The sequence below is a fragment of the Salmo salar genome, chromosome 01 (assembly GCF_965601325.2).
Source record: "Salmo salar chromosome 01, fSalSal1, whole genome shotgun sequence".
NCBI lineage: Eukaryota > Metazoa > Chordata > Actinopteri > Salmoniformes > Salmonidae > Salmo > Salmo salar.
The window spans coordinates 32,156,166-32,182,611 of record NC_138291.1 but is presented as its reverse complement, the minus strand read 5'-3'; the positions used below and the strand labels follow the sequence as shown (position 1 = coordinate 32,182,611).

The window sequence follows — 26,446 nt, the reverse complement described above, 5'->3', positions numbered from 1 at the left end:
GCAGAATGAGACAGAATATTTCTCAGGCCTTGCAGTCTTTGATTATTAAAGTTGAATAACAATGTCCGAGCTTTTCAATGCAACAAGAACAAAGCCTTATTTCGGGAAACTAAGAACATTTCCAAATTAGCTGAGCTAATGAAATTAAACGATCACAAAGAGCCTCGACCCGTCAATATTGTGATTAGAAGGTCGGCACATTCTCCACTACGCCAGGCTAACTACTCAAGTTTCTCCAAAATGACAACATACAGCCTTTGCTTTCCAACAATAGACATCAACATTTTGAACCTGTCCGAATGAGGAAAGATGGTGATTTTTGACAAGTACGAAGAGGCTCGATCGTTCAATCTTGTGCTACAGAATCAAACACAATGTTTCTCAGGCCACGAAGTCTTAAGATTATTAAAGTTGCATAACAATGTCCTAGCTTTTCAAAGAAACAAGAACAACACCTTATTTCGGGAAATGTTAAACATTTTCAAATGACCTGAGCTATTCAAATTAAACGACCACGAAGGGACTCGAACCCTCAATCTTCTGATTCGAAGTCAGACGCCTTATCCATTAGGCCACGCAGTCTACGTCATATACACCTATATGACATCATACAGATTTTGCTTTGCAACAATAGACATCAAATTGTGAACCTGTCCGAATGAGGAAAGCTAGTGATATTTAACAAGTAGGAAGACACTCTATCACTCAATCTTGTGCTACAGAATCAAACACAATGTTTCTCAGGCCTCGAAGTCTTAAGATTATTAAAGTTGCATAACAATGTCCTAGCTTTTCAAAGAAACAAGAACAACAGCTTATTTCGGGAAATTTTAAACATTTTCAAATGACCTGAGCTATTCAAATTAAACGACCACGAAGGGACTCGAACCCTCAATCTTCTGATTCGAAGTCAGACGCCTTATCCATTAGGCCACGCAGTCTACGTCATATACACCTATATGACATCATACAGATTTTGCTTTGCAACAATAGACATCAAATTGTGAACCTGTCCGAATGAGGAAAGCTAGTGATATTTAACAAGTAGGAAGACACTCTATCACTCAATCTTGTGCTACAGAATCAAACACAATGTTTCTCAGGCCTCGAAGTCTTAAGATTATTAAAGTTGAATAACAATGTCCGAGCTTTTCAATGAAACAAGAACAACACCTTATTTCGGGAAATTTTAAACATTTCCAAATGACCTGAGCTATTCAATTTAAACGACCACGAAGGGACTCGAACCCTCAATCTTCTGATTCGAAGTCAGACGCCTTATCCGTTAGGCCACGCAGTCTACATCATATGCACCTATATGACATCATACAGATTTTGCTTTGCAACAATAGACATCAAAATTGTGAACCTGTCCGAATGAGGAAAGCTAGTGATATTTAACAAGTACGAAGACACTCTATCACTCCATCTTGCGATGCAGAATGAGACAGAATATTTCTCAGGCCTTGCAGTCTTTGATTATTAAAGTTGAATAACAATGTCCGAGCTTTTCAATGCAACAAGAACAAAGCCATATTTCGGGAAACTAAGAACATTTCCAAATTAGCTGAGCTAATGAAATTAAACGATCACAAAGAGACTCGACCCGTCAATATTTTAATTAGAAGGTCGGCACATTCTCCACTACGCCAGGCTAACTACTCAAGTTTCTCCAAAATGACAACATACAGCCTTTGCTTTCCAACAATAGACATCAACATTTTGAACCTGTCCGAATTAGGAAAGATGGTGATTTTTGACAAGTAGGAAGAGGCTCGATCGTTCAATCTTGTGCTACAGAATCAAACACAATGTTTCTCAGGCCACGAAGTCTTAAGATTATTAAAGTTGCATAACAATGTCCTAGCTTTTCAAAGAAACAAGAACAACACCTTATTTCGGGAAATTTTAAACAATTCCAAATGACCTGAGCTATTCAATTTAAACGACCAATTAAGGGACTCGAACCCTCAATCTTCTGATTCGAAGTCAGACGCCTTATCCATTAGGCCACGCAGTCTACTTCGTATACATCTATATGACATCATACAGATTTTGCTTTGCAACAATAGACATCAAAATTGTGAACCTGTCCGAATGAGGAAAGCTAGTGATATTTAACAAGTACGAAGACACTCTATCACTCCATCTTGCGATGCAGAATCAGACAGAATATTTCTCAGGCCTTGCAGTCTTTGATTATTAAAGTTGAATAACAATGTCCGAGCTTTTCAATGCAACAAGAACAAAGCCTTATTTCGGGAAACTAAGAACATTTCCAAATTAGCTGAGCTAATGAAATTAAACGATCACAAAGAGACTCGACCCGTCAATATTGTGATTAGAAGGTAGGCACATTCTCCACTATGCCAGGCTAACTACTCAAGTTTCTCCAATATGACAACATACAGACTTTGCTTTCCAACAATAGACATCAACATTTTGAACCTGTCCGAATGAGGAAAGATGGTGATTTTTGACAAGTAGGAAGAGGCTCGATCGTTCAATCTTGTGCTACAGAATCAAACACAATGTTTCTCAGGCCACGAAGTCTTAAGATTATTAAAGTTGCATAACAATGTCCTAGCTTTTCAAAGAAACAAGAACAACACCTTATTTCGTGAAATGTTAAACATTTCCAAATGACCTGAGCTATTCAATTTAAACAACCACGAAGGGACTCGAACCCTCAATCTTCTGATTCGAAGTCAGACGCCTTATCCATTAGGCCACGCAGTCTACATCATATATACCTATATGACATCATACAGATTTTGCTTTGCAACAATAGACATCAAAATTGTGAACCTGTCCGAATGAGGAAAGCTAGTGATATTTAACAAGTACGAAGACACTCTATCACTCCATCTTGCGATGCAGAATCAGACAGAATATTTCTCAGGCCTTGCAGTCTTTGATTATTAAAGTTGAATAACAATGTCCGAGCTTTTCAATGCAACAAGAACAAAGCCATATTCCGGGAAACTAAGAACATTTCCAAATTAGCTGAGCTAATGAAATTAAACGATCACAAAGAGCCTCGACCCGTCAATATTGTGATTAGAAGGTAGGCACATTCTCCACTATGCCAGGCTAACTACTCAAGTTTCTCCAATATGACAACATACAGACTTTGCTTTCCAACAATAGACATCAACATTTTGAACCTGTCCGAATGAGGAAAGATGGTGATTTTTGACAAGTACGAAGAGGCTCGATCGTTCAATCTTGTGCTACAGAATCAAACACAATGTTTCTCAGGCCACGAAGTCTTAAGATTATTAAAGTTGCATAACAATGTCCAAGCTTTTCAAAGAAACAAGAACAACACCTTATTTCGGGAAATGTTAAACATTTTCAAATGACCTGAGCTATTCAATTTAAACGACCACGAAGGGACTCGAACCCTCAATCTTCTGATTCGAAGTCAGACGCCTTATGCATTAGGCCACGCAGTCTACATCATATAGACCTATATGACATCATACAGATTTTGCTTTGCAACAATAGACATCAAAATTGTGAACCTGTCCGAATGAGGAAAGCTAGTGATATTTAACAAGTACGAAGACACTCTATCACTCCATCTTGCGATGCAGAATCAGACAGAATATTTCTCAGGCCTCGCAGTCTTTGATTATTAAAGTTGAATAACAATGTCCGAGCTTTTCAATGCAACAAGAACAAAGCCTTATTTCGGGAAACTAAGAACATTTCCAAATTAGCTGAGCTAATGAAATTAAACCATCACAAAGAGACTCGACCCGTCAATATTGTGATTAGAAGGTAGGCACATTCTCCACTATGCCAGGCTAACTACTCAAGTTTCTCCAATATGACAACATACAGACTTTGCTTTCCAACAATAGACATCAACATTTTGAACCTGTCCGAATGAGGAAAGATGGTGATTTTTGACAAGTAGGAAGAGGCTCGGTCGTTCAATCTTGTGCTACAGAATCAAACACAATGTTTCTCAGGCCTCGAAGTCTTAAGATTATTAAAGTTGCATAACAATGTCCTAGCTTTTCAAAGAAAGAAGAACAACACCTTATTTCAGGAAATTTTTAACATTTCCAAAAGATCTGAGCTATTCAATTTAAACGACCAATTAAGGGACTCGAACCCTCAATCTTCTGATTCAAAGTCAGACGCCTTATCCATTAGGCCACGCAGTCTACGTCATATACACCTATATGACAACATACAGATTTTGCTTTGCAACAATAGACATCAAATTGTGAACCTGTCCGAATGAGGAAAGCTAGTGATATTTAACAAGTAGGAAGACACTCTATAACTCCATCTTGCGATGCAGAATGAGACAGAATATTTCTCAGGCCTTGCAGTCTTTGATTATTAAAGTTGAATAACAATGTCCGAGCTTTTCAATGCAACAAGAACAAAGCCTTATTTCGGGAAACTAAGAACATTTCCAAATTAGCTGAGCTAATGAAATTAAACGATCACAAAGAGCCTCGACCCGTCAATATTGTGATTAGAAGGTCGGCACATTCTCCACTACGCCAGGCTAACTACTCAAGTTTCTCCAAAATGACAACATACAGCCTTTGCTTTCCAACAATAGACATCAACATTTTGAACCTGTCCGAATGAGGAAAGATGGTGATTTTTGACAAGTACGAAGAGGCTCGATCGTTCAATCTTGTGCTACAGAATCAAACACAATGTTTCTCAGGCCACGAAGTCTTAAGATTATTAAAGTTGCATAACAATGTCCTAGCTTTTCAAAGAAACAAGAACAACACCTTATTTCGGGAAATGTTAAACATTTTCAAATGACCTGAGCTATTCAAATTAAACGACCACGAAGGGACTCGAACCCTCAATCTTCTGATTCGAAGTCAGACGCCTTATCCATTAGGCCACGCAGTCTACGTCATATACACCTATATGACATCATACAGATTTTGCTTTGCAACAATAGACATCAAATTGTGAACCTGTCCGAATGAGGAAAGCTAGTGATATTTAACAAGTAGGAAGACACTCTATCACTCAATCTTGTGCTACAGAATCAAACACAATGTTTCTCAGGCCTCGAAGTCTTAAGATTATTAAAGTTGCATAACAATGTCCTAGCTTTTCAAAGAAACAAGAACAATACCTTATTTCGGGAAATTTTAAACATTTTCAAATGACCTGAGGTATTCAATTTAAACGACCACGAAGGGACTCGAACCCTCAATCTTCTGATTCGAAGTCAGACGCCTTATCCGTTAGGCCACGCAGTCTACATCATATGCACCTATATGACATCATACAGATTTTGCTTTGCAACAATAGACATCAAATTGTGAACCTGTCCGAATGAGGAAAGCTAGTGATATTTAACAAGTAGGAAGACACTCTATCACTCCATCTTGCGATGCAGAATCAGACAGAATATTTCTCAGGCCTTGCAGTCTTTGATTATTAAAGTTGAATAACAATGTCCGAGCTTTTCAATGCAACAAGAACAATGCCTTATTTCGGGAAACTAAGAACATTTCCAAATTAGCTGAGCTAATGAAATTAAACGATCACAAAGAGCCTCGACCCGTCAATATTGTGATTAGAAGGTAGGCACATTCTCCACTATGCCAGGCTAACTACTCAAGTTTCTCCAATATGACAACATACAGACTTTGCTTTCCAACAATAGACATCAACATTTTGAACCTGTCCGAATGAGGAAAGATGGTGATTTTTGACAAGTACGAAGAGGCTCGATCGTTCAATCTTGTGCTACAGAATCAAACACAATGTTTCTCAGGCCACGAAGTCTTAAGATTATTAAAGTTGCATAACAATGTCCAAGCTTTTCAAAGAAACAAGAACAACACCTTATTTCGGGAAATGTTAAACATTTTCAAATGACCTGAGCTATTCAATTTAAACGACCACGAAGGGACTCGAACCCTCAATCTTCTGATTCGAAGTCAGACGCCTTATCCATTAGGCCACGCAGTCTACGTCATATAGACCTATATGACATCATACAGATTTTGCTTTGCAACAATAGACATCAAAATTGTGAACCTGTCCGAATGAGGAAAGCTAGTGATATTTAACAAGTAGGAAGACACTCTATCACTCCATCTTGCGATGCAGAATCAGACAGAATATTTCTCAGGCCTTGCAGTCTTTGATTATTAAAGTTGAATAACAATGTCCGAGCTTTTCAATGCAACAAGAACAAAGCCTTATTTCGGGAAACTAAGAACATTTCCAAATTAGCTGAGCTAATGAAATAAAACGATCACAAAGAGCCTCGACCCGTCAATATTGTGATTAGAAGGTAGGCACATTCTCCACTATGCCAGGCTAACTACTCAAGTTTCTCCAATATGACAACATACAGACTTTGCTTTCCAACAATAGACATCAACATTTTGAACCTGTCCGAATGAGGAAAGATGGTGATTTTTGACAAGTACGAAGAGGCTCGATCGTTCAATCTTGTGCTACAGAATCAAACACAATGTTTCTCAGGCCACGAAGTCTTAAGATTATTAAAGTTGCATAACAATGTCCAAGCTTTTCAAAGAAACAAGAACAACACCTTATTTCGGGAAATGTTAAACATTTTCAAAATTGAGCTATTCAATTTAAACGACCACGAAGGGACTCGAACCCTCAATCTTCTGATTCGAAGTCAGACGCCTTATCCATTAGGCCACGCAGTCTACTTCGTATACATCTATATGACATCATACAGATTTTGCTTTGCAACAATAGACATCAAAATTGTGAACCTGTCCGAATGAGGAAAGCTAGTGATATTTAACAAGTACGAAGACACTCTATCACTCCATCTTGCGATGCAGAATCAGACAGAATATTTCTCAGGCCTTGCAGTCTTTGATTATTAAAGTTGAATAACAATGTCCGAGCTTTTCAATGCAACAAGAACAAAGCCTTATTTCGGGAAACTAAGAACATTTCCAAATTAGCTGAGCTAATGAAATTAAACGATCACAAAGAGACTCGACCCGTCAATATTGTGATTAGAAGGTAGGCACATTCTCCACTATGCCAGGCTAACTACTCAAGTTTCTCCAATATGACAACATACAGACTTTGCTTTCCAACAATAGACATCAACATTTTGAACCTGTCCGAATGAGGAAAGATGGTGATTTTTGACAAGTAGGAAGAGGCTCGATCGTTCAATCTTGTGCTACAGAATCAAACACAATGTTTCTCAGGCCACGAAGTCTTAAGATTATTAAAGTTGCATAACAATGTCCTAGCTTTTCAAAGAAACAAGAACAACACCTTATTTCGTGAAATTTTAAACATTTCCAAACGACCTGAGCTATTCAATTTAAACAACCACGAAGGGACTCGAACCCTCAATCTTCTGATTCGAAGTCAGACGCCTTATCCATTAGGCCACGCAGTCTACATCATATACACCTATATGACATCATACAGATTTTGCTTTGCAACAATAGACATCAAAATTGTGAACCTGTCCGAATGAGGAAAGCTAGTGATATTTAACAAGTACGAAGACACTCTATCACTCCATCTTGCGATGCAGAATCAGACAGAATATTTCTCAGGCCTTGCAGTCTTTGATTATTAAAGTTGAATAACAATGTCCGAGCTTTTCAATGCAACAAGAACAAAGCCTTATTTCGGGAAACTAAGAACATTTCCAAATTAGCTGAGCTAATGAAATTAAACGATCACAAAGAGACTCGACCCGTCAATATTGTGATTAGAAGGTAGGCACATTCTCCACTATGCCAGGCTAACTACTCTAGTTTCTCCAATATGACAACATACAGACTTTGCTTTCCAACAATAGACAACATTTTGAACCTGTCCGAATGAGGAAAGATGGTGATTTTTGACAAGTAGGAAGAGGCTCGATCGTTCAATCTTGTGCTACAGAATCAAACACAATGTTTCTCAGGCCACGAAGTCTTAAGATTATTAAAGTTGCATAACAATGTCCTAGCTTTTCAAAGAAACAAGAACAACACCTTATTTCGGGAAATTTTAAACATTTCCAAATGACCTGAGCTATTCAATTTAAACGACCACGAAGGGACTCGAACCCTCAATCTTCTGATTCGAAGTCAGATGCCTTATCCATTAGGCCACGCAGTCTACATCATATACACCTATATGACATCATACAGATTTTGCTTTGCAACAATAGACATCAAAATTGTGAACCTGTCCGAATGAGGAAAGCTAGTGATATTTGACAAGTACGAAGACACTCTATCACTCCATCTTGCGATGCAGAATCAGACAGAATATTTCTCAGGCCTTGCAGTCTTTGATTATTAAAGTTGAATAAGAATGTCCGAGCTTTTCAATGCAACAAGAAAAAAGCCTTATTTCGAGAAACTAAGAACATTTCCAAATTAGCTGAGCTAATGAAATTAAACGATCACAAAGAGACTCGACCCGTCAATATTGTAATTCGAAGGTAGGCACATTCTCCACTATGCCAGGCTAACTACTCTAGTTTCTCCAATATGACAACATACAGAATTTGCTTTCCAACAATAGACAACATTTTGAACCTGTCCGAATGAGGAAAGATGGTGATTTTTGACAAGTAGGAAGAGGCTCGATCGTTCAATCTTGTGCTACAGAATCAAACACAATGTTTCTCAGGCCACGAAGTCTTAAGATTATTAAAGTTGCATAACAATGTCCTAGCTTTTCAAAGAAACAAGAACAACACCTTATTTCGGGAAATTTTAAACATTTCCAAATGACCTGAGCTATTCCATTTAAACGACCACGAAGGGACTCGAACCCTCAATCTTCTGATTCGAAGTCAGATGCCTTATCCATTAGGCCACGCAGTCTACATCATATACACCTATATGACATCATACAGATTTTGCTTTGCAACAATAGACATCAAAATTGTGAACCTGTCCGAATGAGGAAAGCTAGTGATATTTAACAAGTACGAAGACACTCTATCACTCCATCTTGCGATGCAGAATCAGACAGAATATTTCTCAGGCCTTGCAGTCTTTGATTATTAAAGTTGAATAACAATGTCCAAGCTTTTCAATGCAACAAGAACAAAGCCTTATTTCGGGAAACTAAGAACATTTCCAAATTAGCTGAGCTAATGAAATTAAACGATCACAAAGAGACTCGACCCGTCAATATTGTGATTCGAAGGTAGGCACATTCTCCACTATGCCAGGCTAACTACTCAAGTTTCTCTAATATGACAACATACAGACTTTGCTTTCCAACAATAGACATCAACATTTTGAACCTGTCCGAATGAGCAAAGATGGTGATTTTTGACAAGAACGAAGAGGCTCGATCGTTCAATCTTGTGCTACAGAATCAAACACAATGTTTCTCAGGCCTCGAAGTCTTAAGATTATTAAAGTTGCATAACAATGTCCTAGCTTTTCAAAGAAACAAGAACAACACCTTATTTCGGGAAATTTTAAACATTTCCAAATGACTTGAGCTATTCAATTTAAACGACCACGAAGGGACTCGAACCCTCAATCTTCTGATTCGAAGTCAGACGCCTTATCCATTAGGCCACGCAGTCTACATCATATACACCTATATGACATCATACAGATTTTGCTTTGCAACAATAGACATCAAAATTGTGAACCTGTCCGAATGAGGAAAGCTAGTGATATTTAACAAGTACGAAGACACTCTATCACTCCATCTTGCGATGCAGAATCAGACAGAATATTTCTCAGGCCTTGCAGTCTTTGATTATTAAAGTTGAATAACAATGTCCGAGCTTTTCAATGCAACAAGAACAAAGCCTTATTTCGGGAAACTAAGAACATTTACAAATTAGCTGAGCTAATGAAATTAAACGATCACAAAGAGACTCGACCCGTCAATATTGTGATTAGAAGGTAGGCACATTCTCCACTATGCCAGGCTAACTACTCTAGTTTCTCCAATATGACAACATACAGACTTTGCTTTCCAACAATAGACAACATTTTGAACCTGTCCGAATGAGGAAAGATGGTGATTTTTGACAAGTAGGAAGAGGCTCGATCGTTCAATCTTGTGCTACAGAATCAAACACAATGTTTCTCAGGCCACGAAGTCTTAAGATTATTAAAGTTGCATAACAATGTCCTAGCTTTTCAAAGAAACAAGAACAACACCTTATTTCGGGAAATTTTAAACATTTCCAAATGACCTGAGCTATTCAATTTAAACGACCACGAAGGGACTCGAACCCTCAATCTTCTGATTCGAAGTCAGATGCCTTATCCATTAGGCCACGCAGTCTACATCATATACGCCTATATGACATCATACAGATTTTGCTTTGCAACAATAGACATCAAAATTGTGAACCTGTCCGAATGAGGAAAGCTAGTGATATTTAACAAGTACGAAGACACTCTATCACTCCATCTTGCGATGCAGAATCAGACAGAATATTTCTCAGGCCTTGCAGTCTTTGATTATTAAAGTTGAATAACAATGTCCGAGCTTTTCAATGCAACAAGAACAAAGCCTTATTTCGGGAAACTAAGAACATTTCCAAATTAGCTGAGCTAATGAAATTAAACCATCACAAAGAGACTCGACCCGTCAATATTGTGATTAGAAGGTAGGCACATTCTCCACTATGCCAGGCTAACTACTCAAGTTTCTCCAATATGACAACATACAGACTTTGCTTTCCAACAATAGACATCAACATTTTGAACCTGTCCGAATGAGGAAAGATGGTGATTTTTGACAAGTAGGAAGAGGCTCGATCGTTCAATCTTGTGCTACAGAATCAAACACAATGTTTCTCAGGCCACGAAGTCTTAAGATTATTAAAGTTGCATAACAATGTCCTAGCTTTTCAAAGAAACAAGAACAACACCTTATTTCGGGAAATTTTAAACAATTCCAAATGACCTGAGCTATTCAATTTAAACGACCAATTAAGGGACTCGAACCCTCAATCTTCTGATTCGAAGTCAGACGCCTTATCCATTAGGCCACGCAGTCTACTTCGTATACATCTATATGACATCATACAGATTTTGCTTTGCAACAATAGACATCAAAATTGTGAACCTGTCCGAATGAGGAAAGCTAGTGATATTTAACAAGTACGAAGACACTCTATCACTCCATCTTGCGATGCAGAATCAGACAGAATATTTCTCAGGCCTTGCAGTCTTTGATTATTAAAGTTGAATAACAATGTCCGAGCTTTTCAATGCAACAAGAACAAAGCCTTATTTCGGGAAACTAAGAACATTTCCAAATTAGCTGAGCTAATGAAATTAAACCATCACAAAGAGACTCGACCCGTCAATATTGTGATTAGAAGGTAGGCACATTCTCCACTATGCCAGGCTAACTACTCAAGTTTCTCCAATATGACAACATACAGACTTTGCTTTCCAACAATAGACATCAACATTTTGAACCTGTCCGAATGAGGAAAGATGGTGATTTTTGACAAGTAGGAAGAGGCTCGATCGTTCAATCTTGTGCTACAGAATCAAACACAATGTTTCTCAGGCCTCGAAGTCTTAAGATTATTAAAGTTGCATAACAATGTCCTAGCTTTTCAAAGAAAGAAGAACAACACCTTATTTCAGGAAATTTTTAACATTTCCAAAAGATCTGAGCTGTTCAATTTAAACGACCACGAAGGGACTCGAACCCTCAATCTTCTGATTCGAAGTCAGACGCCTTATCCATTAGGCCACGCAGTCTACATCATATAGACCTATATGACATCATACAGATTTTGCTTTGCAACAATAGACATCAAAATTGTTAACCTGTCCGAATGAGGAAAGCTAGTGATATTTAACAAGTACGAAGACACTCTATCACTCCATCTTGCGATGCAGAATGAGACAGAATATTTCTCAGGCCTTGCAGTCTTTGATTATTAAAGTTGAATAACAATGTCCGAGCTTTTCAATGCAACAAGAACAAAGCCATATTTCGGGAAACTAAGAACATTTCCAAATTAGCTGAGCTAATGAAATTAAACGATCACAAAGAGACTCGACCCGTCAATATTTTAATTAGAAGGTCGGCACATTCTCCACTACGCCAGGCTAACTACTCAAGTTTCTCCAAAATGACAACATACAGCCTTTGCTTTCCAACAATAGACATCAACATTTTGAACCTGTCCGAATGAGGAAAGATGGTGATTTTTGACAAGTAGGAAGAGGCTCGATCGTTCAATCTTGTGCTACAGAATCAAACACAATGTTTCTCAGGCCACGAAGTCTTAAGATTATTAAAGTTGCATAACAATGTCCTAGCTTTTCAAAGAAACAAGAACAACACCTTATTTCGGGAAATTTTAAACAATTCCAAATGACCTGAGCTATTCAATTTAAACGAACAATTAAGGGACTCGAACCCTCAATCTTCTGATTCGAAGTCAGATGCCTTATCCATTAGGCCACGCAGTCTACTTTGTATACATCTATATGACATCATACAGATTTTGCTTTGCAACAATAGACATCAAAATTGTGAACCTGTCCGAATGAGGAAAGCTAGTGATATTTAACAAGTACGAAGACACTCTATCACTCCATCTTGCGATGCAGAATCAGACAGAATATTTCTCAGGCCTTGCAGTCTTTGATTATTAAAGTTGAATAACAATGTCCGAGCTTTTCAATGCAACAAGAACAAAGCCTTATTTCGGGAAACTAAGAACATTTCCAAATTAGCTGAGCTAATGAAATTAAACGATCACAAAGAGACTCGACCCGTCAATATTGTGATTAGAAGGTAGGCACATTCTCCACTATGCCAGGCTAACTACTCAAGTTTCTCCAATATGACAACATACAGACTTTGCTTTCCAACAATAGACATCAACATTTTGAACCTGTCCGAATGAGGAAAGATGGTGATTTTTGACAAGTAGGAAGAGGCTCGATCGTTCAATCTTGTGCTACAGAATCAAACACAATGTTTCTCAGGCCACGAAGTCTTAAGATTATTAAAGTTGCATAACAATGTCCTAGCTTTTCAAAGAAACAAGAACAACACCTTATTTCGGGAAATTTTAAACATTTCCAAATGACCTGAGCTATTCAATTTAAACGACCAATTAAGGGACCCGAACCCTCAATCTTCTGATTCGAAGTCAGACGCCTTATCCATTAGGCCACGCAGTCTACTTCGTATACACCTATATGACATCATACAGATTTTGCTTTGCAACAATAGACATCAAAATTGTGAACCTGTCCGAATGAGGAAAGCTACTGATATTTAACAAGTACGAAGACACTCTATCACTCCATCTTGCGATGCAGAATCAGACAGAATATTTCTCAGGCCTTGCAGTCTTTGATTATTAAAGTTGAATAACAATGTCCGAGCTTTTCAATGCAACAAGAACAAAGCCTTATTTCGGGAAACTAAGAACATTTCCAAATTAGCTGAGCTAATGAAATTAAACGATCACAAAGAGACTCGACCAGTCAATATTGTGATTAGAAGGTAGGCACATTCTCCACTATGCGAGGCTAACTACTCAAGTTTCTCCAAAATGACAACATACAGACTTTGCTTTCCAACAATAGACATCAACATTTTGAACCTGTCCGAATGAGGAAAGATGGTGATTTTTGACAAGTACGAAGAGGCTCGATCGTTCAATCTTGTGCTACAGAATCAAACACAATGTTTCTCAGGCCACGAAGTCTTAAGATTATTAAAGTTGCATAACAATGTCCAAGCTTTTCAAAGAAACAAGAACAACACCTTATTTCGGGAAATGTTAAACATTTTCAAATGACCTGAGCTATTCAATTTAAACGACCACGAAGGGACTCGAACCCTCAATCTTCTGATTCGAAGTCAGACGCCTTATGCATTAGGCCACGCAGTCTACGTCGTATAGACCTATATGACATCATACAGATTTTGCTTTGCAACAATAGACATCAAAATTGTGAACCTGTCCGAATGAGGAAAGCTAGTGATATTTAACAAGTACGAAGACACTCTATCACTCCATCTTGCGATGCAGAATCAGACAGAATATTTCTCAGGCCTTGCAGTCTTTGATTATTAAAGTTGAATAACAATGTCCGAGCTTTTCAATGCAACAAGAACAAAGCCTTATTTCGGGAAACTAAGAACATTTCCAAATTAGCTGAGCTAATGAAATTAAACCATCACAAAGAGACTCGACCCGTCAATATTGTGATTAGAAGGTAGGCACATTCTCCACTATGCCAGGCTAACTACTCAAGTTTCTCCAATATGACAACATACAGACTTTGCTTTCCAACAATAGACATCAACATTTTGAACCTGTCCGAATGAGGAAAGATGGTGATTTTTGACAAGTAGGAAGAGGCTCGATCGTTCAATCTTGTGCTACAGAATCAAACACAATGTTTCTCAGGCCTCGAAGTCTTAAGATTATTAAAGTTGCATAACAATGTCCTAGCTTTTCAAAGAAAGAAGAACAACACCTTATTTCAGGAAATTTTTAACATTTCCAAAAGATCTGAGCTGTTCAATTTAAACGACCACGAAGGGACTCGAACCCTCAATCTTCTGATTCGAAGTCAGACGCCTTATCCATTAGGCCACGCAGTCTACATCATATAGACCTATATGACATCATACAGATTTTGCTTTGCAACAATAGACATCAAAATTGTTAACCTGTCCGAATGAGGAAAGCTAGTGATATTTAACAAGTACGAAGACACTCTATCACTCCATCTTGCGATGCAGAATGAGACAGAATATTTCTCAGGCCTTGCAGTCTTTGATTATTAAAGTTGAATAACAATGTCCGAGCTTTTCAATGCAACAAGAACAAAGCCATATTTCGGGAAACTAAGAACATTTCCAAATTAGCTGAGCTAATGAAATTAAACGATCACAAAGAGACTCGACCCGTCAATATTTTAATTAGAAGGTCGGCACATTCTCCACTACGCCAGGCTAACTACTCAAGTTTCTCCAAAATGACAACATACAGCCTTTGCTTTCCAACAATAGACATCAACATTTTGAACCTGTCCGAATGAGGAAAGATGGTGATTTTTGACAAGTAGGAAGAGGCTCGATCGTTCAATCTTGTGCTACAGAATCAAACACAATGTTTCTCAGGCCACGAAGTCTTAAGATTATTAAAGTTGCATAACAATGTCCTAGCTTTTCAAAGAAACAAGAACAACACCTTATTTCGGGAAATTTTAAACAATTCCAAATGACCTGAGCTATTCAATTTAAACGAACAATTAAGGGACTCGAACCCTCAATCTTCTGATTCGAAGTCAGATGCCTTATCCATTAGGCCACGCAGTCTACTTTGTATACATCTATATGACATCATACAGATTTTGCTTTGCAACAATAGACATCAAAATTGTGAACCTGTCCGAATGAGGAAAGCTAGTGATATTTAACAAGTACGAAGACACTCTATCACTCCATCTTGCGATGCAGAATCAGACAGAATATTTCTCAGGCCTTGCAGTCTTTGATTATTAAAGTTGAATAACAATGTCCGAGCTTTTCAATGCAACAAGAACAAAGCCTTATTTCGGGAAACTAAGAACATTTCCAAATTAGCTGAGCTAATGAAATTAAACGATCACAAAGAGACTCGACCCGTCAATATTGTGATTAGAAGGTAGGCACATTCTCCACTATGCCAGGCTAACTACTCAAGTTTCTCCAATATGACAACATACAGACTTTGCTTTCCAACAATAGACATCAACATTTTGAACCTGTCCGAATGAGGAAAGATGGTGATTTTTGACAAGTAGGAAGAGGCTCGATCGTTCAATCTTGTGCTACAGAATCAAACACAATGTTTCTCAGGCCACGAAGTCTTAAGATTATTAAAGTTGCATAACAATGTCCTAGCTTTTCAAAGAAACAAGAACAACACCTTATTTCGGGAAATTTTAAACATTTCCAAATGACCTGAGCTATTCAATTTAAACGACCAATTAAGGGACCCGAACCCTCAATCTTCTGATTCGAAGTCAGACGCCTTATCCATTAGGCCACGCAGTCTACTTCGTATACACCTATATGACATCATACAGATTTTGCTTTGCAACAATAGACATCAAAATTGTGAACCTGTCCGAATGAGGAAAGCTAGTGATATTTAACAAGTACGAAGACACTCTATCACTCCATCTTGCGATGCAGAATCAGACAGAATATTTCTCAGGCCTTGCAGTCTTTGATTATTAAAGTTGAATAACAATGTCCGAGCTTTTCAATGCAACAAGAAAAAAGCCTTATTTCGAGAAACTAAGAACATTTCCAAATTAGCTGAGCTAATGAAATTAAACGATCACAAAGAGCCTCGACCCGTCAATATTGTGATTAGAAGGTAGGCACATTCTCCACTATGCCAGGCTAACTACTCAAGTTTCTCCAATATGACAACATACAGACTTTGCTTTCCAACAATAGACATCAACATTTTGAACCTGTCCGAATGAGGAAAGATGGTGATTTTTGACAAGTACGAAGAGGCTCGATCGTTCAATCTTGTGCTACAGAATCAAACACAATGTTTCTCAGGCCACGAAGTCTTAAGATTATTAAAGTTGCATAACAATGTCCAAGCTTTTCAAAGAAACAAGAACAACACCTTATTTCGGGAAATGTTAAACATTTTCAAATGACCTGAGGTATTCAATTTAAACGACCACGAAGGGACTCGAACCCTCAATCTTCTGATTCGAAGTCAGACGCCTTATCCATTAGGTCACGCAGTCTACATCATATACACCTATATGACATCATACAGATTTTGCTTTGCAACAATAGACATCAAAATTGTGAACCTGTCCGAATGAGGAAAGCTAGTGATATTTAACAAGTACGAAGACACTCTATCACTCCATCTTGCGATGCAGAATCAGACAGAATATTTCTCAGGCCTTGCAGTCTTTGATTATTAAAGTTGAATAACAATGTCCGAGCTTTTCAATGCAACAAGAAAAAAGCCTTATTTCGAGAAACTAAGAACATTTCCAAATTAGCTGAGCTAATGAAATTAAACGATCACAAAGAGCCTCGACCCGTCAATATTGTGATTAGAAGGTAGGCACATTCTCCACTATGCCAGGGTAACTACTCAAGTTTCTCCAATATGACAACATACAGACTTTGCTTTCCAACAATAGACATCAACATTTTGAACCTGTCCGAATGAGGAAAGATGGTGATTTTTGACAAGTACGAAGAGGCTCGATCGTTCAATCTTGTGCTACAGAATCAAACACAATGTTTCTCAGGCCACGAAGTCTTAAGATTATTAAAGTTGCATAACAATGTCCAAGCTTTTCAAAGAAACAAGAACAACACCTTATTTCGGGAAATGTTAAACATTTTCAAATGACCTGAGCTATTCAATTTAAACGACCACGAAGGGACTAGAACCCTCAATCTTCTGATTCGAAGTCAGACGCCTTATCCATTAGGCCACGCAGTCTACATCATATAGACCTATATGACATCATACAGATTTTGCTTTGCAACAATAGACATCAAAATTGTGAACCTGTCCGAATGAGGAAAGCTAGTGATATTTAACAAGTACGAAGACACTCTATCACTCCATCTTGCGATGCAGAATCAGACAGAATATTTCTCAGGCCTTGCAGTCTTTGATTATTAAAGTTGAATAACAATGTCCGAGCTTTTCAATGCAACAAGAAAAAAGCCTTATTTCGAGAAACTAAGAACATTTCCAAATTAGCTGAGCTAATGAAATTAAACGATCACAAAGAGCCTCGACCCGTCAATATTGTGATTAGAAGGTAGGCACATTCTCCACTATGCCAGGCTAACTACTCAAGTTTCTCCAATATGACAACATACAGACTTTGCTTTCCAACAATAGACATCAACATTTTGAACCTGTCCGAATGAGGAAAGATGGTGATTTTTGACAAGTACGAAGAGGCTCGATCGTTCAATGTTGTGCTAGAGAATCAAACACAATGTTTCTCAGGCCTCGAAGTCTTAAGATTATTAAAGTTGCATAACAATGTCCTAGCTTTTCAAAGAAACAAGAACAACACCTTATTTCGGGAAATGTTAAACATTTTCAAATGACCTGAGCTATTCAACTTAAACGACCAAGAAGGGACTCGAACCCTCAATCTTCTGATTTGAAGTCAGACGCCTTATCCATTAGGCCACGCAGTCTACGTCATGTACACCTATATGACATCATACAGATTTTGCTTTGCAACAATAGACATCAAATTGTGAACCTGTCCGAATGAGGAAAGCTAGTGATATTTAACAAGTAGGAAGACACTCTATCACTCCATCTTGCGATGCAGAATCAGACAGAATATTTCTCAGGCCTTGCAGTCTTTGATTATTAAAGTTGAATAACAATGTCCGAGCTTTTCAATGCAACAAGAACAAAGCCTTATTTCGGGAAACTAAGAATATTTCCAAATTAGCTGAGCTAATGAAATTAAACGATCACAAAGAGCCTCGACCCGTCAATATTGTGATTAGAAGGTAGGCACATTCTCCACTATGCCAGGCTAACTACTCAAGTTTCTCCAATATGACAACATACAGACTTTGCTTTCCAACAATAGACATCAACATTTTGAACCTGTCCGAATGAGGAAAGATGGTGATTTTTGACAAGTACGAAGAGGCTCGATCGTTCAATCTTGTGCTAGAGAATCAAACACAATGTTTCTCAGGCCTCGAAGTCTTAAGATTATTAAAGTTGCATAACAATGTCCTAGCTTTTCAAAGAAACAAGAACAACACCTTATTTCGGGAAATTTTTAACATTTCCAAATGACCTGAGCTATTCAATTTAAACGACCAAGAAGGGACTCGAACCCTCAATCTTCTGATTCGAAGTCAGACGCCTTATCCATTAGGCCACGCAGTCTACGTCATATACACCTATATGACATCATACAGATTTTGCTTTGCAACAATAGACATCAAATTGTGAACCTGTCCGAATGAGGAAAGCTAGTGATATTTAACAAGTAGGAAGACACTCTATCACTCCATCTTGCGATGCAGAATCAGACAGAATATTTCTCAGGCCTTGCAGTCTTTGATTATTAAAGTTGAATAACAATGTCCGAGCTTTTCAATGCAACAAGAACAAAGCCTTATTTCGGGAAACTAAGAACATTTCCAAATTAGCTGAGCTAATGAAATTAAACGATCACAAAGAGCCTCGACCCGTCAATATTGTGATTAGAAGGTAGGCACATTCTCCACTATGCCAGGCTAACTACTCAAGTTTCTCCAATATGACAACATACAGACTTTGCTTTCCAACAATAGACATCAACATTTTGAACCTGTCCGAATGAGGAAAGATGGTGATTTTTGACAAGTACGAAGAGGCTCGATCGTTCAATCTTGTGCTACAGAAACAAACACAATGTTTCTCAGGCCACGACGTCTTAAGATTATTAAAGTTGCATAACAATGTCCAAGCTTTTCAAAGAAACAAGAACAACACCTTATTTCGGGAAATGTTAAACATTTCCCAATGACCTGAGCTATTCAATTTAAACGACCACGAAGGGACTCGAACCCTCAATCTTCTGATTCGAAGTCAGACGCCTTATCCATTAGGCCACGCAGTCTACATCATATAGACCTATATGACATCATACAGATTTTGCTTTGCAACAATAGACATCAAAATTGTGAACCTGTCCGAATGAGGAAAGCTAGTGATATTTAACAAGTACGAAGACACTCTATCACTCCATCTTGCGATGCAGAATCAGACAGAATATTTCTCAGGCCTTGCAGTCTTTGATTATTAAAGTTGAATAACAATGTCCGAGCTTTTCAATGCAACAAGAAAAAAGCCTTATTTCGAGAAACTAAGAACATTTCCAAATTAGCTGAGCTAATGAAATTAAACGATCACAAAGAGCCTCGACCCGTCAATATTGTGATTAGAAGGTAGGCACATTCTCCACTATGCCAGGCTAACTACTCAAGTTTCTCCAATATGACAACATACAGACTTTGCTTTCCAACAATAGACATCAACATTTTGAACGTGTCCGAATGAGGAAAGATGGTGATTTTTGACAAGTACGAAGAGGCTCGATCGTTCAATCTTGTGCTACAGAATCAAACACAATGTTTCTCAGGCCACGAAGTCTTAAGATTATTAAAGTTGCATAACAATGTCCAAGCTTTTCAAAGAAACAAGAACAACACCTTATTTCGGGAAATGTTAAACATTTTCAAATGACCTGAGCTATTCAATTTAAACGACCACGAAGGGACTCGAACCCTCAATCTTCTGATTCGAAGTCAGACGCCTTATCCATTAGGCCACGCAGTCTACATCATATAGACCTATATGACATCATACAGATTTTGCTTTGCAACAATAGACATCAAAATTGTGAACCTGTCCGAATGAGGAAAGCTAGTGATATTTAACAAGTACGAAGACACTCTATCACTCCATCTTGCGATGCAGAATCAGACAGAATATTTCTCAGGCCTTGCCGTCTTTGATTATTAAAGTTGAATAACAATGTCCGAGCTTTTCAATGCAACAAGAAAAAAGCCTTATTTCGAGAAACTAAGAACATTTCCAAATTAGCTGAGCTAATGAAATTAAACGATCACAAAGAGCCTCGACCCGTCAATATTGTGATTAGAAGGTAGGCACATTCTCCACTATGCCAGGCTAACTACTCAAGTTTCTCCAATATGACAACATACAGACTTTGCTTTCCAACAATAGACATCAACATTTTGAACCTGTCCGAATGAGGAAAGATGGTGATTTTTGACAAGTACGAAGAGGCTCGATCGTTCAATCTTGTGCTAGAGAATCAAACACAATGTTTCTCAGGCCTCGAAGTCTTAAGATTATTAAAGTTGCATAACAATGTCCTAGCTTTTCAAAGAAACAAGAACAACACCTTATTTCGGGAAATTTTTAACATTTCCAAATGACCTGAGGTATTCAATTTAAACGACCACGAAGGGACTCGAACCCTCAATCTTGTGATTCGAAGTCAGACGCCTTATCCATTAGGCCACCCAGTCTACATCATATACACCTATATGACATCATACAGATTTTGCTTTGCAACAATAGACATCAAAATTGTGAACCTGTCCGAATGAGGAAAGCTAGTGATATTTAACAAGTACGAAGACACTCTATCACTCCATCTTGCGATGCAGAATCAGACAGAATATTTCTCAGGCCTTGCAGTCTTTAATTATTAAAGTTGAATAACAATGTCCGAGCTTTTCAATGCAACAAGAACAAAGCCTTATTTCGGGAAACTAAGAACATTTCCAAATTAGCTGAGCTAATGAAATTAAACGATCACAAAGAGACTCGACCCGTCAATATTGTGATTAGAAGGTAGGCACATTGTCCACTATGCCAGGCCAACTACTCAAGTTTCTCCAATATGACAACATACAGACTTTGCTTTCCAACAATAGACATCAACATTTTGAACCTGTCCGAATGAGGAAAGATGGTGATTTTTGACAAGTACGAAGAGGCTCGATCGTTCAATCTTGTGCTACAGAATCAAACACAATGTTTCTCAGGCCTCGAAGTCTTAAGATTATTAAAGTTGCATAACAATGTCCTAGCTTTTCAAAGAAACAAGAACAACACCTTATTTCAGGAAATTTTTAACATTTCCAAATGATCTGAGCTGTTCAATTTAAACGACCACAAAGGGACTCAAACCCTTAATCTTCTGATTCAAAGTCAGACGCCTTATCCATTAGGCCACGCAGTCTACATCATATAGACCTATATGACATCATACAGATTTTGCTTTGCAACAATAGACATCAAAATTGTGAACCTGTCCGAATGAGGAAAGCTAGTGATATTTAACAAGTACGAAGACACTCTATCACTCCATCTTGCGATGCAGAATCAGACAGAATATTTCTCAGGCCTTGCAGTCTTTGATTATTAAAGTTGAATAACAATGTCCGAGCTTTTCAATGCAACAAGAAAAAAGCCTTATTTCGAGAAACTAAGAACATTTCCAAATTAGCTGAGCTAATGAAATTAAACGATCACAAAGAGACTCGACCCGTCAATATTGTGATTAGAAGGTAGGCACATTGTCCACTATGCCAGGCTAACTACTCAAGTTTCTCCAATATGACAACATACAGACTTTGCTTTCCAACAATAGACATCAACATTTTGAACCTGTCCGAATGAGGAAAGATGGTGATTTTTGACAAGTACGAAGAGGCTCGATCGTTCAATCTTGTGCTACAGAATCAAACACAATGTTTCTCAGGCCTCGAAGTCTTAAGATTATTAAAGTTGCATAACAATGTCCTAGCTTTTCAAAGAAACAAGAACAACACCTTATTTCAGGAAATTTTTAACATTTCCAAATGACCTGAGCTATTCAATTTAAATTACCACGAAGGGACTCGAAGCCTCAATCTTCTGATTCGAAGTCAGAGGCCTTATCCATTAGGCCACGCAGTCTACATCATATACACCTATATGACATCATACAGATTTTGCTTTGCAACAATAGACATCAAAATTGTGAACCTGTCCGAATGAGAAAAGCTAGTGATATTTAACAAGTACGAAGACACTCTATCACTCCATCTTGCGATGCAGAATCAGACACAATATTTCTCAGGCCTTGCAGTCTTTGATTATTAAAGTTGAATAACAATGTCCGAGCTTTTCAATGCAACAAGAAAAAAGCCTTATTTCGAGAAACTAAGAACATTTCCAAATTAGCAGAGCTAATGAAATTAAACGATCACAAAGAGACTCGACCCGTCAATATTGTGATTAGAAGGTAGGCACATTCTCCACTATGCCAGGCTAACTACTCAAGTTTCTCCAATATGACAACATACAGACTTTGCTTTCCAACAATAGACATCAATATTTTGAACCTGTCCGAATGAGGAAAGATGGTGATTTTTGACAAGTACGAAGAGGCTCGAACGTTCAATCTTGTGCTACAGAATCAAACACAATGTTTCTCAGGCCACGAAGTCTTAAGATTATTAAAGTTGCATAACAATGTCCTAGCTTTTCAAAGAAACAAGAACAACACCTTATTTCGGGGAAATTTTTAACATTTCCAAATGACCTGAGCTATTCAATTTAAACGTCCACGAAGGGACTTGAACCCTCAATCTTCTGATTCGAAGTCAGAGGCCTTATCCATTAGGCCACGCAGTCTACATCATATACACCTATATGACATCATACAGATTTTGCTTTGCAACAATAGACATCAAAATTGTGAACCTGTCCGAATGAGGAAAGCTAGTGATATTTAACAAGTACGAAGACACTCTATCACTCCATCTTGCGATGCAGAATCAGACACAATATTTCTCAGGCCTTGCAGTCTTTGATTATTAAAGTTGAATAACAATGTCCGAGCTTTTCAATGCAACAAGAAAAAAGCCTTATTTCGAGAAACTAAGAACATTTCCAAATTAGCTGAGCTAATGAAATTAAACGATCACAAAGAGACTCGACCCGTCAATATTGTGATTAGAAGGTAGGCACATTCTCCACTATGCCAGGCTAACTACTCAAGTTTCTCCAAAATGACAACATACAGACTTTGCTTTCCAACAATAGACATCAACATTTTGAACCTGTCCGAATGAGGAAAGATGGTGATTTTTGACATGTACGAAGAGGCTCGAACGTTCAATCTTGTGCTACAGAATCAAACACAATGTTTCTCAGGCCACGAAGTCTTAAGATTATTAAAGTTGCATAACAATGTTCTAGATTTTCAAAGAAACAAGAACAACACCTTATTTCGGTGAAATTTTTAACATTTCCAAATGACCTTAACTATTCAATTTAAACGACCACGAATGGACTCGAACCCTCAATCTTCTGATTCGAAGTCAGACGCCTTATCCATTAGGCCACGCAGTCTACATCATATAAACCTATAAGACATCATACAGATTTTGCTTTGCAACAATAGACATCAAAATTGTGAACCTGTCCGAATGAGGAAAGCTAGTGATATTTAACAAGTACGAAGACACTCTATCCCTCCATCTTGCGATGCAGAATCAGACAGAATATTTCTCAGGCCTTGCAGTCTTTAATTATTAAAGTTGAATAACAATGTCCGAGCTTTTCAATGCAACAAGAACAAAGCCTTATTTCGGGAAACTAAGAACATTTCCAAATTAGCTGAGCTAATGAAATTAAACGATCACAAAGAGACTCGACCCGTCAATATTGTGATTAGAAGGTAGGCACATTGTCCACTATGCCAGGCCAACTACTCAAGTTTCTCCAATATGACAACATACAGACTTTGCTTTCCAACAATAGACATCAACATTTTGAACCTGTCCGAATGAGGAGAGATGGTGATTTTTGACAAGTACGAAGAGGCTCGATCGTTCAATCTTGTGCTACAGAATCAAACACAATGTTTCTCAGGCCTCGAAGTCTTAAGATTATTAAAGTTGCATAACAATGTCCTAGCTTTTCAAAGAAACAAGAACAACACCTTATTTCAGGAAATTTTTAACATTTCCAAATGATCTGAGCTGTTCAATTTAAACGACCACAAAGGGACTCAAACCCTTAATCTTCTGATTCAAAGTCAGACGCCTTATCCATTAGGCCACGCAGTCTACATCATATAGACCTATATGACATCATACAGATTTTGCTTTGCAACAATAGACATCAAAATTGTGAACCTGTCCGAATGAGGAAAGCTAGTGATATTTAACAAGTACGAAGACACTCTATCACTCCATCTTGCGATGCAGAATCAGACAGAATATTTCTCAGGCCTTGCAGTCTTTGATTATTAAAGTTGAATAACAATGTCCGAGCTTTTCAATGCAACAAGAAAAAAGCCTTATTTCGAGAAACTAAGAACATTTCCAAATTAGCTGAGCTAATGAAATTAAACGATCACAAAGAGACTCGACCCGTCAATATTGTGATTAGAAGGTAGGCACATTCTCCACTATGCCAGGCTAACTACTCAAGTTTCTCCAAAATGACAACATACAGACTTTGCTTTCCAACAATAGACATCAACATTTTGAACCTGTCCGAATGAGGAAAGATGGTGATTTTTGACATGTACGAAGAGGCTCGAACGTTCAATCTTGTGCTACAGAATCAAACACAATGTTTCTCAGGCCACGAAGTCTTAAGATTATTAAAGTTGCATAACAATGTCCTAGCTTTTCAAAGAAACAAGAACAACACCTTATTTCGGGGAAATTTTTAACATTTCCAAATGACCTGAGCTATTCAATTTAAACGACCACGAAGGGACTCGAACCCTCAATCTTCTGATTCGAAGTCAGACGCCTTATCCATTAGGCCACGCAGTCTACATCATATAAAACTATATGACATCATACAGATTTTGCTTTGCAACAATAGACATCAAAATTGTGAACCTGTCCGAATGAGGAAAGCTAGTGATATTTAACAAGTACGAAGACACTCTATCACTCCATCTTGCGATGCAGAATCAGACAGAATATTTCTCAGGCCTTGCAGTCTTTAATTATTAAAGTTGAATAACAATGTCCGAGCTTTTCAATGCAACAAGAACAAAGCCTTATTTCGGGAAACTAAGAACATTTCCAAATTAGCTGAGCTAATGAAATTAAACGATCACAAAGAGCCTCGACCCGTCAATATTGTGATTAGAAGGTAGGCACATTCTCCACTATGCCAGGCTAACTACTCAAGTTTCTCCAATATGACAACATACAGACTTTGCTTTCCAACAATAGACATCAACATTTTGAACCTGTCCGAATGAGGAAAGATGGTGATTTTTGACAAGTACGAAGAGGCTCGATCGTTCAATCTTGTGCTACAGAAACAAACACAATGTTTCTCAGGCCACGACGTCTTAAGATTATTAAAGTTGCATAACAATGTCCAAGCTTTTCAAAGAAACAAGAACAACACCTTATTTCGGGAAATGTTAAACATTTCCCAATGACCTGAGCTATTCAATTTAAACGACCACGAAGGGACTCGAACCCTCAATCTTCTGATTCGAAGTCAGACGCCTTATCCATTAGGCCACGCAGTCTACATCATATAGACCTATATGACATCATACAGATTTTGCTTTGCAACAATAGACATCAAAATTGTGAACCTGTCCGAATGAGGAAAGCTAGTGATATTTAACAAGTACGAAGACACTCTATCACTCCATCTTGCGATGCAGAATCAGACAGAATATTTCTCAGGCCTTGCCGTCTTTGATTATTAAAGTTGAATAACAATGTCCGAGCTTTTCAATGCAACAAGAAAAAAGCCTTATTTCGAGAAACTAAGAACATTTCCAAATTAGCTGAGCTAATGAAATTAAACGATCACAAAGAGCCTCGACCCGTCAATATTGTGATTAGAAGGTAGGCACATTCTCCACTA

At 37.9% G+C, this 26,446-nt stretch overlaps 27 non-coding genes across 27 annotated transcripts; all 27 read right to left on the bottom strand.

Moving 5' to 3' along the window:
* Positions 1-509: 509 nt before the first annotated feature.
* trnar-ucg (transfer RNA arginine (anticodon UCG)) lies at positions 510-582 on the bottom strand. The gene has a single exon. It is a non-coding gene; the product is annotated as a tRNA-Arg (tRNA).
* A 286-nt stretch (positions 583-868) lies between these two features.
* trnar-ucg (transfer RNA arginine (anticodon UCG)) lies at positions 869-941 on the bottom strand. Its single transcript has one exon. It is a non-coding gene; the product is annotated as a tRNA-Arg (tRNA).
* Positions 942-1,227: 286 nt separating this feature from the next.
* Positions 1,228-1,300, bottom strand: trnar-ucg (transfer RNA arginine (anticodon UCG)). Its single transcript has one exon. It is a non-coding gene; the product is annotated as a tRNA-Arg (tRNA).
* A 1,366-nt stretch (positions 1,301-2,666) lies between these two features.
* trnar-ucg (transfer RNA arginine (anticodon UCG)) lies at positions 2,667-2,739 on the bottom strand. Its single transcript has one exon. It is a non-coding gene; the product is annotated as a tRNA-Arg (tRNA).
* Positions 2,740-3,385: 646 nt separating this feature from the next.
* On the bottom strand, positions 3,386-3,458 carry trnar-ucg (transfer RNA arginine (anticodon UCG)). Its single transcript has one exon. It is a non-coding gene; the product is annotated as a tRNA-Arg (tRNA).
* A 1,365-nt stretch (positions 3,459-4,823) lies between these two features.
* trnar-ucg (transfer RNA arginine (anticodon UCG)) lies at positions 4,824-4,896 on the bottom strand. Its single transcript has one exon. It is a non-coding gene; the product is annotated as a tRNA-Arg (tRNA).
* Positions 4,897-5,182: 286 nt separating this feature from the next.
* Positions 5,183-5,255, bottom strand: trnar-ucg (transfer RNA arginine (anticodon UCG)). The gene has a single exon. It is a non-coding gene; the product is annotated as a tRNA-Arg (tRNA).
* A 645-nt stretch (positions 5,256-5,900) lies between these two features.
* Positions 5,901-5,973, bottom strand: trnar-ucg (transfer RNA arginine (anticodon UCG)). Its single transcript has one exon. It is a non-coding gene; the product is annotated as a tRNA-Arg (tRNA).
* A 643-nt stretch (positions 5,974-6,616) lies between these two features.
* On the bottom strand, positions 6,617-6,689 carry trnar-ucg (transfer RNA arginine (anticodon UCG)). Its single transcript has one exon. It is a non-coding gene; the product is annotated as a tRNA-Arg (tRNA).
* A 646-nt stretch (positions 6,690-7,335) lies between these two features.
* trnar-ucg (transfer RNA arginine (anticodon UCG)) lies at positions 7,336-7,408 on the bottom strand. Its single transcript has one exon. It is a non-coding gene; the product is annotated as a tRNA-Arg (tRNA).
* Positions 7,409-8,051: 643 nt separating this feature from the next.
* trnar-ucg (transfer RNA arginine (anticodon UCG)) lies at positions 8,052-8,124 on the bottom strand. Its single transcript has one exon. It is a non-coding gene; the product is annotated as a tRNA-Arg (tRNA).
* A 643-nt stretch (positions 8,125-8,767) lies between these two features.
* Positions 8,768-8,840, bottom strand: trnar-ucg (transfer RNA arginine (anticodon UCG)). The gene has a single exon. It is a non-coding gene; the product is annotated as a tRNA-Arg (tRNA).
* Positions 8,841-9,486: 646 nt separating this feature from the next.
* trnar-ucg (transfer RNA arginine (anticodon UCG)) lies at positions 9,487-9,559 on the bottom strand. Its single transcript has one exon. It is a non-coding gene; the product is annotated as a tRNA-Arg (tRNA).
* A 643-nt stretch (positions 9,560-10,202) lies between these two features.
* trnar-ucg (transfer RNA arginine (anticodon UCG)) lies at positions 10,203-10,275 on the bottom strand. Its single transcript has one exon. It is a non-coding gene; the product is annotated as a tRNA-Arg (tRNA).
* Positions 10,276-11,641: 1,366 nt separating this feature from the next.
* Positions 11,642-11,714, bottom strand: trnar-ucg (transfer RNA arginine (anticodon UCG)). The gene has a single exon. It is a non-coding gene; the product is annotated as a tRNA-Arg (tRNA).
* Positions 11,715-13,800: 2,086 nt separating this feature from the next.
* Positions 13,801-13,873, bottom strand: trnar-ucg (transfer RNA arginine (anticodon UCG)). The gene has a single exon. It is a non-coding gene; the product is annotated as a tRNA-Arg (tRNA).
* A 646-nt stretch (positions 13,874-14,519) lies between these two features.
* On the bottom strand, positions 14,520-14,592 carry trnar-ucg (transfer RNA arginine (anticodon UCG)). The gene has a single exon. It is a non-coding gene; the product is annotated as a tRNA-Arg (tRNA).
* A 2,086-nt stretch (positions 14,593-16,678) lies between these two features.
* On the bottom strand, positions 16,679-16,751 carry trnar-ucg (transfer RNA arginine (anticodon UCG)). Its single transcript has one exon. It is a non-coding gene; the product is annotated as a tRNA-Arg (tRNA).
* Positions 16,752-17,397: 646 nt separating this feature from the next.
* trnar-ucg (transfer RNA arginine (anticodon UCG)) lies at positions 17,398-17,470 on the bottom strand. The gene has a single exon. It is a non-coding gene; the product is annotated as a tRNA-Arg (tRNA).
* Positions 17,471-18,834: 1,364 nt separating this feature from the next.
* Positions 18,835-18,907, bottom strand: trnar-ucg (transfer RNA arginine (anticodon UCG)). The gene has a single exon. It is a non-coding gene; the product is annotated as a tRNA-Arg (tRNA).
* Positions 18,908-19,552: 645 nt separating this feature from the next.
* On the bottom strand, positions 19,553-19,625 carry trnar-ucg (transfer RNA arginine (anticodon UCG)). The gene has a single exon. It is a non-coding gene; the product is annotated as a tRNA-Arg (tRNA).
* Positions 19,626-20,271: 646 nt separating this feature from the next.
* On the bottom strand, positions 20,272-20,344 carry trnar-ucg (transfer RNA arginine (anticodon UCG)). The gene has a single exon. It is a non-coding gene; the product is annotated as a tRNA-Arg (tRNA).
* A 1,365-nt stretch (positions 20,345-21,709) lies between these two features.
* trnaq-uug (transfer RNA glutamine (anticodon UUG)) lies at positions 21,710-21,782 on the bottom strand. The gene has a single exon. It is a non-coding gene; the product is annotated as a tRNA-Gln (tRNA).
* Positions 21,783-23,868: 2,086 nt separating this feature from the next.
* Positions 23,869-23,941, bottom strand: trnar-ucg (transfer RNA arginine (anticodon UCG)). Its single transcript has one exon. It is a non-coding gene; the product is annotated as a tRNA-Arg (tRNA).
* Positions 23,942-24,587: 646 nt separating this feature from the next.
* On the bottom strand, positions 24,588-24,660 carry trnaq-uug (transfer RNA glutamine (anticodon UUG)). Its single transcript has one exon. It is a non-coding gene; the product is annotated as a tRNA-Gln (tRNA).
* Positions 24,661-25,307: 647 nt separating this feature from the next.
* Positions 25,308-25,380, bottom strand: trnar-ucg (transfer RNA arginine (anticodon UCG)). The gene has a single exon. It is a non-coding gene; the product is annotated as a tRNA-Arg (tRNA).
* Positions 25,381-26,026: 646 nt separating this feature from the next.
* Positions 26,027-26,099, bottom strand: trnar-ucg (transfer RNA arginine (anticodon UCG)). The gene has a single exon. It is a non-coding gene; the product is annotated as a tRNA-Arg (tRNA).
* Between the last annotated feature and the right edge of the window lie 347 nt (positions 26,100-26,446).